The sequence below is a fragment of the Strigops habroptila genome, chromosome 1 (genome assembly GCF_004027225.2).
Source record: "Strigops habroptila isolate Jane chromosome 1, bStrHab1.2.pri, whole genome shotgun sequence".
In the NCBI taxonomy this organism is placed as follows: domain Eukaryota; kingdom Metazoa; phylum Chordata; class Aves; order Psittaciformes; family Psittacidae; genus Strigops; species Strigops habroptila.
Window position 1 is genome coordinate 22,046,988 of NC_044277.2, and position 15,994 is coordinate 22,062,981.

Below are 15,994 nucleotides of genomic sequence, written 5' to 3' on the forward strand. Positions count from 1 at the left end.
AAGCCGAGAAAACTGAAAAAAATTTAACATGAGGTCCTGCCTATGTTATACAAATATACCTTGGATCATTACAAATAGAAGTTTGCACAGCCCAGCTCCTTTTTCCCTTTTGGCAAATGCACCAGACCAGGTACTCAGATTAAATGTTTTTATAGAGCACTATGGTTACTTCTAAAACTATCCAAGTCATAAGTAACATGCTAAAGATGCCTAGGCTAGTAAATTCACATGCAAGTTCCTCAAACAATTTTCTACTGCAATATAAAACAGTTATTGCCAGGTTTAAAGCAAATTACAGCTGACAACACCTGAACACATAATAGATGAGGGTTATTATCATCTTTCCTCATAGATGGAGCTTATTATCTTTCTTTGTTATTCTATTTTCCAAATTTAAGATACATACTACTTTTTCTCTTTAAAAAGACACTTTCTCATTTTAAAATACATGAACGTGCAAGGCCTCCAAAACACATTTTACACATGCTTTATGGGAAAATACTGTTTTCTCTTGGGGATCACTTAGCTATTTATGCAAATACTGTTCTGCTTTCATCAAATCAGGTCAAAGAAAACAAAGTTCTTGGAGGAAAAAAAAAAAAAAACCAAATACACACAAAATATGTGTTAAAACAATTACCATTATGAATAAAAATTTTAAACCCTGAACCGATCCCAAGTACCTCAAGTACCTACTGCACAAACTTGCAGAGAGTTCTCCATCACCATTTTCTCTCTTCCTCTACAAAATTCTGCTTTTTCTCATTCTTTTCCTTTCTAATGAGCTTAGTATCACTTACAAGTAAGAGATATCTATTTCTATTTGTGTCAAGCATATATTAAATCACAAGATGCAAAAATATCAAGAGAGGAACCCATCTCCCATTAGTGGACTATATTTATATGGCTGAGTAGTTAGCTGCCTGTGGAAATGTTCAGCTGCGCAGAAAAGAATCCAAAGGTCCCAGTGGACAGCAAGTTGAACATGAGCCAGCAGTCTGCCCTTGCTGTAAAGGTGGCCAACTATGTGCTGGGCTGTACGATTAGCAACAGTGAAGGCAGGGGCATGATTCTTCTCCTTTCTTCCCATGTGGAATACTGCACCCAGTCTACAGCCCTCTGATGCAAGACAGACATTGATGTACCAGAACCAAGCCCAGTGGAGGGCCACCATGGTAGTTAGGGGGCTGGAGCACATAAGCTCTCCCTCAGGAGAGACTGAGGCAACTGGGGTTGTTCAGTCTGGAGAAGATAGATCTACTTCTGTCTACAGCTACCTACTGGGAGGGTACAGCGAGGAGGGAGCCGTTGTCTTTGTTGTCACACATCCTCTCACAGTACACCTTTGACAAATATGAAACACAGGCAACTCTAAGCAGGGCAAAAGCTTTTTCATCAGAAGGGTGACCAAGCATTGAAACAGGCTGCCCAGAGAGGTGGTGGAGTCTCAATCCTTGGAGCTATTCAGCACTTGGCTGGCCAAGCCCTAGGGCAACCTGCTCTAATAGGACTTGCTTGGAGCATGAGGTTAGATTAGATCATCTCCAGAGATCATCCCAAACTGCTCTATGATTCCTCTCCATGCAAAAATGAAACAAAAAGTAATACAAGTTTTTTAAAATATTACCTTAAAAATACACTACAAGTTTCACTAAAATGGTATTATCAAGATCTTGCTTTCAACAAAACATCTGATTATGTTCCACTAGTATACAATTGTCCATATGCATTACATAAATACAAAAATAGACAAATTAATTCATACTACACTTCTCTAACTTTGCAACAACACTTCTGCTGGCTAGCATAGGCCAAGCATTACTTGCAAACAAGTCATCAACTTTGCTACAGTCTCAATAATTCATTGCACAATTATCCTGCAAGGAAAAATTTACTAAGAGTTAACAACAAACTGAAATATGGAGACAGAAAATTAATATTATTTTTCTAATAAACGGCAAACTAGAAGTATAACAACACTGAAACAGAGAAAGATCAGTAACCTGAACATGACAGCTGTAAATATTTTGGAAGGTGTTAATAGTCTAATGCATACTAACTTTAAAATTATATACCTATACGTATATTTAAAAATTATGACAGTATAAAATATTGAAAAGAAGATTTAGCCAAATCAGACTGCGTTACTGTTTTGTAGAATTATTAAGGCCTTCTGTATTACATATAGAAATTACATACAGCTTCTACGTATACACCTATTACACTGTCAAATATCTATTCAAGACAGTCCATTTTCCTTCTTTCGCTGTCACAAAACCCAATTTTGAATCTTTTCAAACTGGCAAACCACATAGAGTGAGTACTCACAGATTAAGCTCTGTCTTTCTCTAAGGCAGATGAGAACATGATGGAAGATCTTTATTTTTCTACTAGATTCTTTTTTTTTTTTTTCCCAGTACTATTTCACATAGAAACATGTCAAAAATCAACTCTTAAAATTATGTACCCCACTATGAAAGAGAAATACAAAGGAATTTAGAGCAGAGATGCAGTGGCAACACACCTTGATGAGTGGGGGAAACAAACAAGAGTAACCTGGTTAAGAATAATGGACAAACTGGAGCAATCAAGAAATAATTTAACAAGGTCTTTGCCTGCATTTGCATCTTATTGCACCTGATCTTAGCTGATGTTAGATTCAGAGAAAAGAGTATTATCAGCAGTAACCAGCAAGGCACACTAAGAGACTTGTTCTAGATCCATCTCTTGGCCTCTTATCATAAGCCATGTTTTGTTAATTCTATAGCAGCATAGCACAATGTGCTCTGAAATAGAAGAATGAGTTTAAACTCCACGCGAAAGCTGTGGACAGGCTGAAATGCTGCCACAGCATCCCCAGATTAAATCCAAGAAGCTTGTAGGAAGTTTGTTGCAATGATCCTGCAGAACGTCTGCTGTCTGCCCACTGATTTCTGGGCAATAGCATCTCCCTGTGATGTTGCTACTGTTTTGATTAGCTGATTATCTGAGGTGTTTGAGAGGAATGTTCCTTTTTTTTTACAAGGAAGGGAGCTGCCAGAGTCTGAAAGCCTATGGTGATTAGGCCATAGAGCCAAACATCAATAAAACAGGCTATTCTCATTAAGTGTTCCTCAGAAACACACTCCAATTTCTCAACACCCAAGACAGAGCAACAAATAAAATGATTTTGCAAGTCTTTTTGAGGGAAGTGAGTCATACCAGTATCTTCTATTTTGGAAATAAAGTTATATTATGAACTGTTAACTGATCATTTAGTAAAGTTTAATACATTTATTGTGGTTTTCTTTTTTTTAATTATGAGACCATCTACCATGACGTAAATGCTTTTTAATAGAAATAAACATCTCAAAATGGCTTTTCTGCAATTTCTCCCATGACAAGACTTTTGAAGATTTCACTTTTGCTCATGTTACAGGAAATCTGTCCAGAGCTTTGGTTTGCGGTGATATGATAGGGTGGGGTGGGGGTGATATCTTACTTCTGTAACATTATTCAGTGTTTGTTTAATACCTAGCGCAGGGGAGTCCTAATCCTTGACTAGAGCTCTCAAAGCTACAAAGAAGAAAACAACAGAGTAAGAAATATTACAGTAGCAACTGGCAGCTATAATAAAGATCTGGCATTACTACAAAAGGAAGTGTGGAAGGGATGAAAAAAGAAAAAGCAGTTCCTAAATGTTTGTTCCACAAAACTCCCTGTGCACAGAACTCTGTCACTCAATAATTTTCACACCAGGGTGGCCTGAAAGGAAAAAAGTCAGGAAGAGAGACGTAGCAAAAAGACTAATGCTAAGTGAGCTCCTTCAGCAAAACTGCTGATGTGGGACATCCTTCATATAAGATGGATGTGGGCTAAAAAGGGTCCTTCTCAGGAAAAGACTGCAAATGTGAGAGGAGACAAGTAGTGACCTACAGTATTTTTATTCTCTTTTCCAACTTGTGCTCAGAAACTATCAAATCTAACAAAATTAAGAGCATTAAAAGAACTTATCTATTAAAAAAATCTTGAAAATTAATCTGGAATTTATAGTTGAAGTTGACACAGTTTATCAGCATACATAAAAACTCCAGAACAGTTTGACTGTTCTGCTGTCATCCAGCCTAACACACAAACCAGGGACAGGATCACCAAACCCGCAGACAGATCCAGACACTGAACTGGCCAGCACCACCACAAACACTTTTTTCTTACACCACTGCATTTCCTCTGCGTACAGTAATGGTATTTAAGACAGTTTACATTTTTTGTGTGTGCTATTCTGGAATACCCTGTACCAAAAACTGGACATACTCTTATCCTTGTTACAGGTCTCTTGAAATATTAAATAGCTGAGCACCATTTCTCTAGCATTTATCAAGTATGTTGTCCTGTGCACTGCAGGAAGATCGAAACAACCATGGTGAGCATGGCTCAATCACCTCACCAATTCATTAAACAACATCTGGAAACCATTAGCAAAAGCTTGGCATATTCAGGTCACTCTTGCTCTTGCAATCTGTTCCACCTGCTAGAGGGCTAGCGCAAGTCCCCAGCCCTATTTCATCTGGCACCAGACACTTCACCATCGATTTCCTTTGTGGTGACAGGTTACTGAGGGTACTTGTTTCCCCCCACTGTCCTAGTGGGTTGTATTTGCAGCTCCATTTCACACTTTCTTCAGGGGGTACTTTACCCCAACACATTTCCTACTGCAATTTATTAGAAAGCCAGATTCCACGTGCAAGAATTCCCTGCACCAAGCACCTGCCAAGGATGTAGTAATAATTTTTATTACAACATAACATTGCCACCCACTTCCTTCAGAGGAAGGTAGAATACTGTCCAGACCAAGTTTTCCCCTAATCCCAAACACTGTTGAGCAGCATACCTACAGCAGGACCCAGTAAACTGACTAATCCCCAGCTCTTAAACTTCTAACATCACAACAAACTTCTGACACATGACAGGGAAAGGCCAGGCAAAGCTTTGTGCCTCAGGAGAACTTACTATCCATGAGAGATCTTTTCATTGCTGGCCATCATTCGGACACTGTGTAGCTTTGGCAGCTGCTGAGGGTTGAAAGAGAGGAAAGGAGGCAATGAACTGGCAATGGATTATCCATGCCAATGTCAGAAGGAAGAGTATACCCTCTAGGGTCTCTCCGGCTGCCACTAATTTTCACAAATTTATAGATTATCCTTAAAGTGAATAGTTCTCCATCAAAATTGTTTGAAACTAGTCAATAGGTTCAAAACTCAATGGAGCAGTGCAAAAGAAAAGGAAAATAAGACAACGACAGACAAAATCAAAAATGCTTCTGATTTCCTTAAGATACGAAACTTAAAACCCAGTGCAACTGAAAAGCACTGGGGTCAGATTTTAGCCTACCAGTCCCTTCTTCCTCAGTTTGAGATGGGTCCAAGCCAAATTTGAGCTTATGGCCATTTTCCTCATAACAATCAGCGAATTCTTCCCAAGGTGGGAATGGTAATTTTCAAGATATTTTTTTCCAGTACAGGGAGGTTCAAGCAGGAAGAGATTTCTCAATAGCAACACTCTAACTCTCTACAGTTTTCACTGCATTCTGAAAATTCAAAAGCATGGGTAATTTCATTAAAGAAAAAGTAGATCTCAGCAAACAGTAAAATCTACAGCAGGAGACTGGAACATCAACATGACATTAGTGAAAATATACTTCCTAAGAACTATACACAACCTTCACAAAAAGAATACTAATAATGGCTTTTTAGTGCCATATTAGGACAAAATTTAATTTCCTAACTTTTTTCCAATAGTTATTCTCATGCGGTATACTTTTTGTGCATTCCATGCACATACATGTAATACTATGCAAATGTCTGAATAATATTCAAATAGCTTTAACAAATTAAAATCTGTTGGGTGAGTATATAATTGTATGACAAATTTTAGAGACTTCCATAAGCCTGGCTGAAACACCATTTGTCCTAATTTAGACAGTTTTCTAACTTCTCAAATTCTAAACACAGAAGCCAAGTTAGTGGAGAGTTCCACTATTTAGTTGTCTCAAGCAAAACTTCCATAAAAGCAAGATCGTAATTTTATCAAAATGCTTATCTTTAAACTTCCAATTACACATTAATAGCACTACTGGAATTGTAACAACTCAGGATAAAAATAAAACACTAAATTTTAAGTTAACTTCCAACACCAATATGGGGAAGAATACATTTTCACTAAATGTAATTTATCAATTACATCTTATCTAAATAATGTTAAAAATGGACTAAACTACAAAGCTGGCCAAGTGGCTGCAAAAGCTTCCTGGTTAATCAATGTAAAAAAAGTACACATAGGTGCAACTTTTTCAAAACACATACATTAAGGAGTTTTTACTTATAATCAGTCATTTCTTTTGCAACTGTCAGTCTGTGATGTGTACACCATTTCCAGGAATTTATTGCTATTTATAATGTACTGCTTTTTAAATAAGGAAGCTTTTGAAACATTACTTTAAACCTAAACAAGCAATAATTTATCTTCTAAAACAGCAATCTATCACACACAACTACCAGAATGCGATACATTAAGACAAATGTAGCTGTCAACACTACATTACAACTGTTGCAAAGTTTTACAAAATACCTCTGAAATTATAACGTAACATAATTTTTTTAGTCACACTGGTTAATATAAAATACAGTGTGCCTCCTCACAGGCAGCAGGGACTTTTTATCAGCATCCAACAATAATTACTCTTTCTAGTGATCACCATGTGCATGCCACTTCCTTCCTTACAAAAATTTTCTCATACAAAATTCCTCGAATGAATGTATCCTCCATGGTACAAGCTCATCAGAAGGAATTTTCTTTTTTTTCTTTTCTTCACATTAAATTAAGAACAAATCCCCTTTCTCCAAATATGTGCCAATCGCTTTGAATAGAAAATGCCTTTTTTTTTTTTTTATCCCTGGTCTAATTTGCAATTAAAGAATGAGTACAGGTTTAAAGTAAGGGAGGAAAGTGTCAGCAAGAAATGAAGGGAACAAAACATAAGGAGCTGGGGAGACAAGACTGTTACTGTTTGTGCTCAGCTGTGCACCCCAGCCACATGCAGAAGTGAGAGATTAAAAATTGGACAACAGGGTGGAGATATAAGATTCAAAAGAACTTGAGGAAAAAATATATATGTGAGAAAGTTAAAAGCCTGGAAACATCCTCTAATCTCATTCATTGCCAAGCAGAAACACTCAGCGAGAATTTAGTGCAGAAGAAAAACAATCATGTATCCTGTTTCAAATCAAAACATGGAACATCATTTGTAAGAAAACTACTGAATAACATAGGCTAAGGAATATATTTAAAGCTAAACTCACAAAAATGTTCTCTCACATCTATAATTCATCAGGTTTTTATCTATTAATTTACATTAAGAAATCTGTTTCATAAATTTAAGTTTGACATGAGTAATCACAGGTAATATACCATTAAGTCATGAACTCATTCAGGTTTCTCTAACGTTTATCTTTTTACATAGTATAGATTTGTTGGGATGGTGGATCGTTTTAGCTTCTTCAAAAACTAACTTAAAGCATACTACCCATAATACTATAAATTCACTTAAGTGCATCTACATTCACACCAAATGAAGAGGGCTTTCCTTGACTTATGCCTTTTATCTGCAGTCCTGAAGAGCAGTTGCAGCAGATAATTCTATTACTTAGAAGGCACTTCATAAAAAAAGTCTTGATGCGAATTCTACATAATACCAATACCTTCAAGACTAGGATTTGGTATTACGTAAAACAATCCTGCATTATCCACCCATGGCAACCTCCCAGGGATGAGGGTTTAGCACCTTCCCATGGCACAGACCATAGTCCATCCACTCCTGAATCCACCATACACAGACAGACACCCTTCAGTTATTCTCTCCAGCCTGGTCTCACTACTGTCTTTCCTCTCCTTGCCCCTCAAAGAGCCTGTGGACCAAATATTCACCCCACATCTCACAGAGTAGGTTAAGCTATATCGTACTTGTGCCTACAAAGTCGGACACTGCAACTATCACTTCTGAATGAGTCCTACATACCATTAAAATGAATAAATAACATTTTTAAAACTGCGTTTGATCAACATGTATTATTGATACATATTGTTGAAGTGTTCCAGAAATACAAAGCTCTAAAACACATCAGTTTGAGCAACGTTTTTTTCTGAAATCTTGAATAAGCGTTGTCAACTGGTCCAAGAGCTGCTCTTTCTCAAGATTTACTGTTGGGGGAGGAACACAAGTTTGTGATTCATCATACAAAGAGATTAAGTATTTGGTTTATACTTGATAAGAAAAAATACATCTAGCTTCCATATAGCTAACAGGCTGGCGGATCATTATTTCCAAATTTCCTGGTCAAAAAGTTGGGATGCGAAGAACCACACGCCTCTACTTCATACTGAACAAACACTGAAGCACCGAGTGCTGCAACAGACTTTTTATGTCAATGTGAGCCTCAAAATCAGTTTCTATGGTGTAATATACAAGGTTCAAGTACACAATACACTACATATCAAGAAAGATACCACAGGACATGATTGAATTAGTGCATCATACTGATACAAGTCCCTTAATATAGTCACACTATGATATCTAAATATTCATCTTTTTAAATATACTGAACAGTGTTTCCTACATTGTGACTTTCTATAAGTTCTTAGAAATATGATCTGGCAGTTAGAACTTCATCCTAATGCTGCGAACTTCACGGAAGCACAAAGGTGCACTTACATGCAAGTAAGCGAACAGCCTTTTTCTATCATTCTTTTTTTAATCTATCCCACACTCTACAAACATTAGGATGGAGAAATAGAGTTTAAATAGAAAAAACAATATAAGAAATAATTTAAAATACAATTAAAAAGTTGCAGTTACAATGCAATGGTTAAAAAAATCAAGAGATGCAATACTGGAGATAGATTACGTATGGGTTTTTGTAGCTCTTGAAAAAATAAAATAGTAACAATACAGAGTAAGAACAAAGAACACGTATATTATACGAAGCCAAAACTTCATGCCAAATCACAACACAGAATATGGAAAAGTTACCAATTGTATATATACTTTTACGATTTTCATAAAAACTCTAGGTAACAAAAATAGCACTAATCACAGTGCTGTCATCTACAGTCCTTATAAATTTTTTCATCACAAGTATCAGTGCTAAATTTATCTCCAAATTTATATTATTAATACTTCTAGACACACAGATGCAGCTTACTAAAACGTCACTTCCAACTAAAAATTAATCTGTCACATATAAGATCGCAAAAACCAAGGAAACTTCCACCTTTGCTCTTTTGTGCCTGGATTATAATCACATTAGGTGCACACTTGCTTATCACATACCCTCTGCTCCTATGCGCAGATGGACTATATTACAGTCTTTAACTACTTCCCAAGAAAGATTAGTTCTTGAAGGTATTGTGCAGTATATAAAAACAGATTATTATACACACAGTATATGTGGGTATACTTATAGCTAAACTGATAGGTATTTACATATAGTTTGTGTATGTATATATATACTATATATTTATAAACTTTAAACAGAAGTGTCAGATTTCTAATATCATTATCTATTAAGACATTATTTTTACAATTAGTTCCACAAACAAAAGGGTCCCATACATATCTGCATGGACAAAACTCATACTATGCAGTTTTTCCCCTAGATTTAGTCTGCAAAATAAGTTTAAGAGAAAAAACACAGATGGCCCAAATACAGCACAACATTTTCCACAAGTAATCTGTGTTCCTGTACTAGGCTTAGCAAAACAGTATGTGAAAATGTTTTCTGTGACAAGTATCACGTAAGTGATACTCATCTGTGGTATTCACAATGTGATATTTTACTAGAAAAATATCCTTGTATTTAATAAAAAACTTTGCATGTGGCATGTGTTGTAGGCCAGGGGAAGTATTTTTTGTCTATTACTTTTGTAACAAACATCCGTAACTTTTCATAACTACCCTTGTAAATTAAAGATCTTGGCCTGCTTTCTTTTTTCCCCCACCCAGGTTTACACTTCAATGTGAAACATCTCCTTGTCTGATCGCGTTTTTGAAATGTACAGAGATTACAGACTTTTTAAGACTATAAAACAAGAGTGCTAAAAATACACAATGAAAACCATATTTATTTATTTACTGCATAAGAATATGCTTGGTTTAGAAAACCAAGCAGAGGCTTAGATTTTTCTTGTAAAATGCAAGCCACCCTCACCACTACACCATTTTAGGTCAATCATAACAAGATTTGGAATATTACATTTTTCTGGTATCAGATGGAAAAATTCTTAAGCTCCAAACATAACAAAAAATGAATGTCTTAAAGCCTAACAGGCATGATGTGCGATAGCAGAAGACTGAACACATTTCTCTTGTTTCTACATGATGGGGCCAACTGGGATTTGTTCTAGAATAAAAGCTTTGTACTCTAATTAGGCGCTAAAGATGAGTCAACATACCAAGACATTAGCTTTTCACTTTCAGAGAGCTTTAATTAATGTAAATCACTGATGAAATCATGTTTGTTACCTCTCATTGGTATGTTTAATTAAGGTGCACAGCACTGATTTTCAAGGGGCTGCAATTATGGACAGTGACAGCTTTGACTATTTGCTATTCTCAAAAGCAGGAAAGCACTTCAAGGCTGCTGAGGAATCACACATTAAAAAGTTTGGGAATTACCAAGTTTCAGGGTACTGCACTTTCACATTCTTTCCTAATCAATTCTGATTTACAGATGCAGAAAGCAACACAGTAACTCCTCACAGTAGCTTTGGGTTCTAGCACAAAGGGCAAATGACCAAACACAACAGAAACATTTCTCTTATGCAGAACACCTGCATGGTTTAATTTTTTTTTTTCAACAAGATTAAATCCTCACAAAAATATTTTAACCAATTCCAACCTCAACTTTAGAAGTCTTCAAAAGCACCAGAAACTGAGGGCCTCCAAAAGGAATTTTTGCTGACTGCTGCATCAGTGGCATGAAGGACAGAAAACTGCAGGAATGGAAGAGCAAGTGCTGAAAAGTAGCAAGGCATTTCAGTTGAATCAAACGGAAAAAAAACCAGAGCTGTTTACCCAGTCTGAAAACCGGGCATGTTCCATATAACACTGAGGAAACAAATGCACAAATACATGGTGCACATCACATCCCAGAGGATTCAAGAAGCACCAGCATACTCAGCACTTCTTTTCTGGTCCCACCCCCTTTAATTTCTCCCTCATTGCTCCTATGCAAATGTTATACTTGGCTTAATACACTCCATTATGCTTATGTCCAACCACCTGTATTCATGCAACCAAAAGATGACATAGCTCGTTTTGCCAAATATCTCATGAAGAAAGTATATGCCACCCACAGACCACTAGTCAAGTCCTTACCCATCTTTCTACTGTTAAAATGATCAAATTACAGTGTCCCAACCTGTGTAACAAATCCTGAACATGAAATCCTCCTCTTCTTCCTAATGTCAGGAGGGAAAAAGGAGAAAATATTCCTTATTTCTGCCTTCCACCCTAGAGTCTCATGTTGTTCCCCTGCTCCACTTGCCAATAGCACAGAGCATGCATCCAGGAGAGCATCAGTGCTGTGGCAGTACGTACATCAGAGAGAATCATTAAATCAAACTGAAGTTTCCTCTTGTACTTCCAAGTGCACAGTAATAAGGCCAGGGATACTCAATTTCCTAGGGCTGCTATCCCTGCAAACATCCTGATCACGTTTTAAAAGCAATTCTTCATACCCAAGAAAAGCTTTCAGGCAACAAACTGATTTTTTGGGTGCCATATGTTAGCCAAGGGAAGAAACCTGATTTCTGGTAGCCCTAAAGATCAGGGAAAATTAGTTCAATTTATAGACACCTTCTTTATAAGAAAATCAGATTAGATTATCAAAAAGCTCCTGTTGGTCTTAAAAGCCTATTCATCCAGGATGGTAGGAAGCTTCTTCAATGATTACTTACACCAATATTGACTACTGAATAGTGCCAAAAAGGACAACTAGTAGATTATCAGAAATGGAGGTGCGATAGTACAACAAATATGAAAAGAAACAACGGAAACAAGAAAGCAGAGTGGTAGAAAGAAAAATCAAAGTACTCCTTTAAAACAGTATCTTTAATATAGAAGAAATAAAACCTTCACCAAAAAGCGTGAGTCACAGCATGGCCAGGGACCTAGCTTAATACAAAGAAAGACGGGGGGACACACATAGCAAGCATTGCTCTTATTCACTTTCACTGGTATCTCTTTTGCTGTGTAAACCTCCAGTGTGTAACTGTCTCTCTACAAGATTTTAAAAGGACTAAAATTTCCTAAATGGCTTATATGTAAGATCTGTAAGTTTACCAAAATAGTTTGGAAGAAGTTATGAAAATGGGTTTCTGAACAACAGCCAAACCAACTAGCATGAGAAAATTCCCATAAGCATCTCACAGCAATACTTCAGGCAACTACAACATACTAAGTTGAACTACACACTGAGGGGTAAATCTTAGTTCCAGCATTATTAAATGGAAAAAGAAACCTCACTCACATTTGACAGTAAATTTTAATTTGGCATCTGAATGTAAAAGTATGTCCAATAATTTATTTTGATCATACAGAGACAATTACATACACCGCTATTACTAGATGTATATTAAATACTGCAAGATCTATAAAAGTTATTGGAAACAGGTTTTGCTCCATACTAATGTACAGTTGTTTAGATGAGTACCTTTTAAATCACCTGAATATCCCACAGCACAGTATTCAGAAACTAGGTGCCAGGATGCACCTCAGAAACATCTGTTTTTTCCTGATGTAAAACCAGACCATGTAAGACAATCTAGTTAGAATGAAGATCCTGCGTTCAAGCATTTCCAATAAGCAGTGAAAGGCATGTTTGTTAATTCTCCATACCTAGCAAGGTTGTTTTTTCCTTCCCCCACCACCACCTTCTGGAGGAAGGAGCTGTGTTTCCCAGGTGGAAAGAGCCTGAGTTTCCAAGTTACTTTGCACCAGTATTACATTTCAAGTAGAGTTTGGGACATTCTCCAATTCAGGGTGGGGAGGTAGGAGGCGGCCAGCAACAGGGGAAGACTCAATTCATTAAGCCTTTTGCTGAAATCTATGCAGGTGGATTATTGTAGCTATATTACAAAATACCACCATGACTGCATAACAGCACCTTGTTATGAGCTATTCAGTAAAACACTTTATTGAACAGGAGTACAGCAAAACCAGCTGTAGCAAACTATGCCCTCCAGAGAATCGTGAAACTACTTGCTACTCACATGGTATTTTCTGCAGATGCCACTCCTAAGTAGGAAAATTAAAATGGGCTAAATATGTTCAAAATTAATCTTTGGGCAACAAAACTATTGGTTTCAGAACTACATTAATCAAGAGCAATACAGGAAACACACTGGGTAGAGCTACTGAACTTCATGTGAGTTTTGACAACTAGGGAACCTGCTAGGCCACACACACAGTGAGGGAAGGGCTGCGGACAGCAATGGGTGAGATGACCAACCTTTGGAGTCACGGGCTTTGCAGACTTCTCATGTACAAGGGCAGTGAAGCAGCAACGCTGCCATCCCCAACCTGATCTCCTGCAGCACCTTAGCAACCATAGCAACAAGAAGCCTTCTGCACAACCTACAGAGCCGGTGCTTGGCCCAAACTAAAAAGAATATTAGGTATTTTACACAGTGAACACCAAGAGGACAGTTCCAATATAACAGAGACTAAGCCCCACTGAGGACTATCTCTGAATATGTTCATGGACTAGAAACTATTTCTAAAGTTTGATAAACTTAAGAGTTCTACTATACACTTTTTCCAAAGACTTACACACTGCTAGAAGTTTGTCACAGCTGCTCTTACATAGGCACAAAATAACTGATTTACTGAGCAGACAGTGTAACCCCAACACAGGGGAATATACTATCTGGTGCCTTTCAGAAGCTGAACAAGACAGACGAAGCCACTGTTTGTTCCTGAGCGGGCCACACATTATAGACAACCAAAATCAGAGCAAAGGAAGAATGTGTATTTAGGAATATACTTTTGTTTCTTGTATTGCAGAAAAAAAGAGGATAACCTTGCTATTTCTTATTAAATAATAAGACTAAATGTGACAGAACACATGAATTTATACTCAAGAATAAATACCACAGATTTTGATTTGTGCAAGAACCTGTATGAAGCCAGCAAAGATGACAGGAAGATAATACATTTAAACCATCACAAGAGTGTTCAACCATGAAAGAAAATCATTCTATACAAAGGAAGCTTTTATGCTATTATGACCTGAAGGTATTGTGAGAGACTGAACTGAAACCAGACTCCACCATCCATTGTCTCAAACATTGGTGCGAGAAGCTGAGGTCCACTATCTCAACGATGGGTGTGAGGAGCTGAGATAATACTCCATCCACCGTCAGCTGCCTGAGAGATGGGTGGGAGGAACTGAGATAAGACTCCATCCACATCCATCTCGTTTCTTCTGAGATGGTAGGGTTCGTGTGAGCGCTTGTCTGAGAGATGGGTGTAAGGAGCTGAGATGGGACTCCACCATCCATTGTCTGAGAGAGGGTTGTGAGCAGCTGAAATGGGACTCCACTCTCTATTGTCTGAGAGATGGTTGTGAGGAGCTAAAATGGAACTCCACCATCCATCACCTGACGGGTGGGAGAAGCAGAGATAAGACTCCAAGGTCCATTATCTCAAGGACTGATGTGAGGAATTGCTGTCCATTATCCCAAGGATTGCTGACAGACAGTTGCAGTGCAGTTGAAGAGCTGGATGCAAGACCGGTGAAACTGGATGCACATGATCCACCAGGAATGTGCAGTATGTGACATTATGAACAGAGGTACTTCCTCCTAACATATTATAAAAGGGGAAAAAGGTAATCGCTGTGGGGGCCACCCACCACCAAAGACAACTATGGACCCTTGGGACGCCACTGGATTCATGGTGTTGACCATCTCTCTGCACCCTGAATGCTTTCTTGATTTCTATCCTTTTTTCTGATCTGTCCTATCATTATCTTTTTTATAATAATCATCTTTTTTATAATAATTATCTTTTTATAATAAATAAAGTGACCGATTGTGGTACCTGACCTCGTTTGCGTCTTAATTTCATTCTGGGATCACGAGCAAAATATGTCTTACACTGGGTTTTATCCAGTCGGACCTTGACAGGTGTTCATAAGGCTACGTTTAGAAACCACTTTAAAAAGTGCTACATGTCTCCCTAGAGAGAAGGGTAAACGCTGAAAACAGTAGAACATGACACTTAAATAGGTTCTTGCTTTCTGCCTTTACAAGATTATTATACACGAGCCTTTTGCAGAGATCTAAGAAACGTGTTTCTTCAAATGAAAAAACCAACAGTATAAAATACAAACATGCTACATGTTAAAGACTCAAGTATCATCACTATAAAGATTTTTAATTGGGTGAAGACATCCAATATTACATATTCATAAAATTTAAAATGTCATACACTGGACATTTTAGATGAGCAAAACTCATAGGTCAGGCATCAAAAAAATGAGCAAATGTTAAGAACACTGGAACAAATTCGGGGGGGGGGGGTGGCACTACCCATCATTTGTTCTGCAACTCAGAATCACAAAATACCAGTGTCAGAGTGTCAGTAGATCATAAACAATTACTTTAAAAGCTGTGATCCATCTTCTATGAACAAGCAACACACAGAGGACTTGTACCAATCCCACTGGTGCCACGGACTGGGTAAGATCTTGGTATTAGTATAATCAAAAGATTGGCTTAATAATGGATAAAGACATGAAGCATAGTATCAAACTAGCTGCAGTTTACTCTCAAACAGTCAGAATCATATAATAATTGCATCCCAGACTAAGAATCTGCGGGCCAGAATCATCAACCTCAAGCCACGTCCAGCATGGCCAGAAGGAAGATCCATGCTCATCAGCTGACAATTCTGAAG

The 15,994-nt window shown here is 37.5% G+C and overlaps 1 protein-coding gene and 1 long non-coding RNA gene across 16 annotated transcripts in view; both read right to left on the minus strand.

Annotated features, from left to right (window-relative positions):
• The window catches only part of VPS13B (vacuolar protein sorting 13 homolog B), a 444,484-nt gene that overhangs the window by 406,478 nt on the left and 22,012 nt on the right, over positions 1 to 15,994 (minus strand). For 2 of the 15 annotated variants that reach the window (XM_030480618.1, XM_030480589.1), the window contains exon 1: positions 4,990 to 5,245. The exons of 12 other annotated variants lie outside the window; for them this stretch is intronic. The gene's annotated coding sequence lies outside the window, so the exon portion shown is untranslated. Of the gene's footprint in view, positions 1 to 4,989; positions 5,246 to 7,621; positions 7,989 to 15,994 lie in introns of those variants that run through there. One more of the 15 variants, XM_030480582.1, reaches the window with a different exon arrangement.
• On the minus strand, positions 5,414 to 11,905 carry LOC115605761. Its single transcript, XR_003990712.1, has 3 exons — positions 11,891 to 11,905; positions 8,660 to 8,662; positions 5,414 to 5,676 (listed from the first exon to the last, which is right to left on the minus strand). It is a non-coding gene; the product is annotated as an uncharacterized LOC115605761 (long non-coding RNA).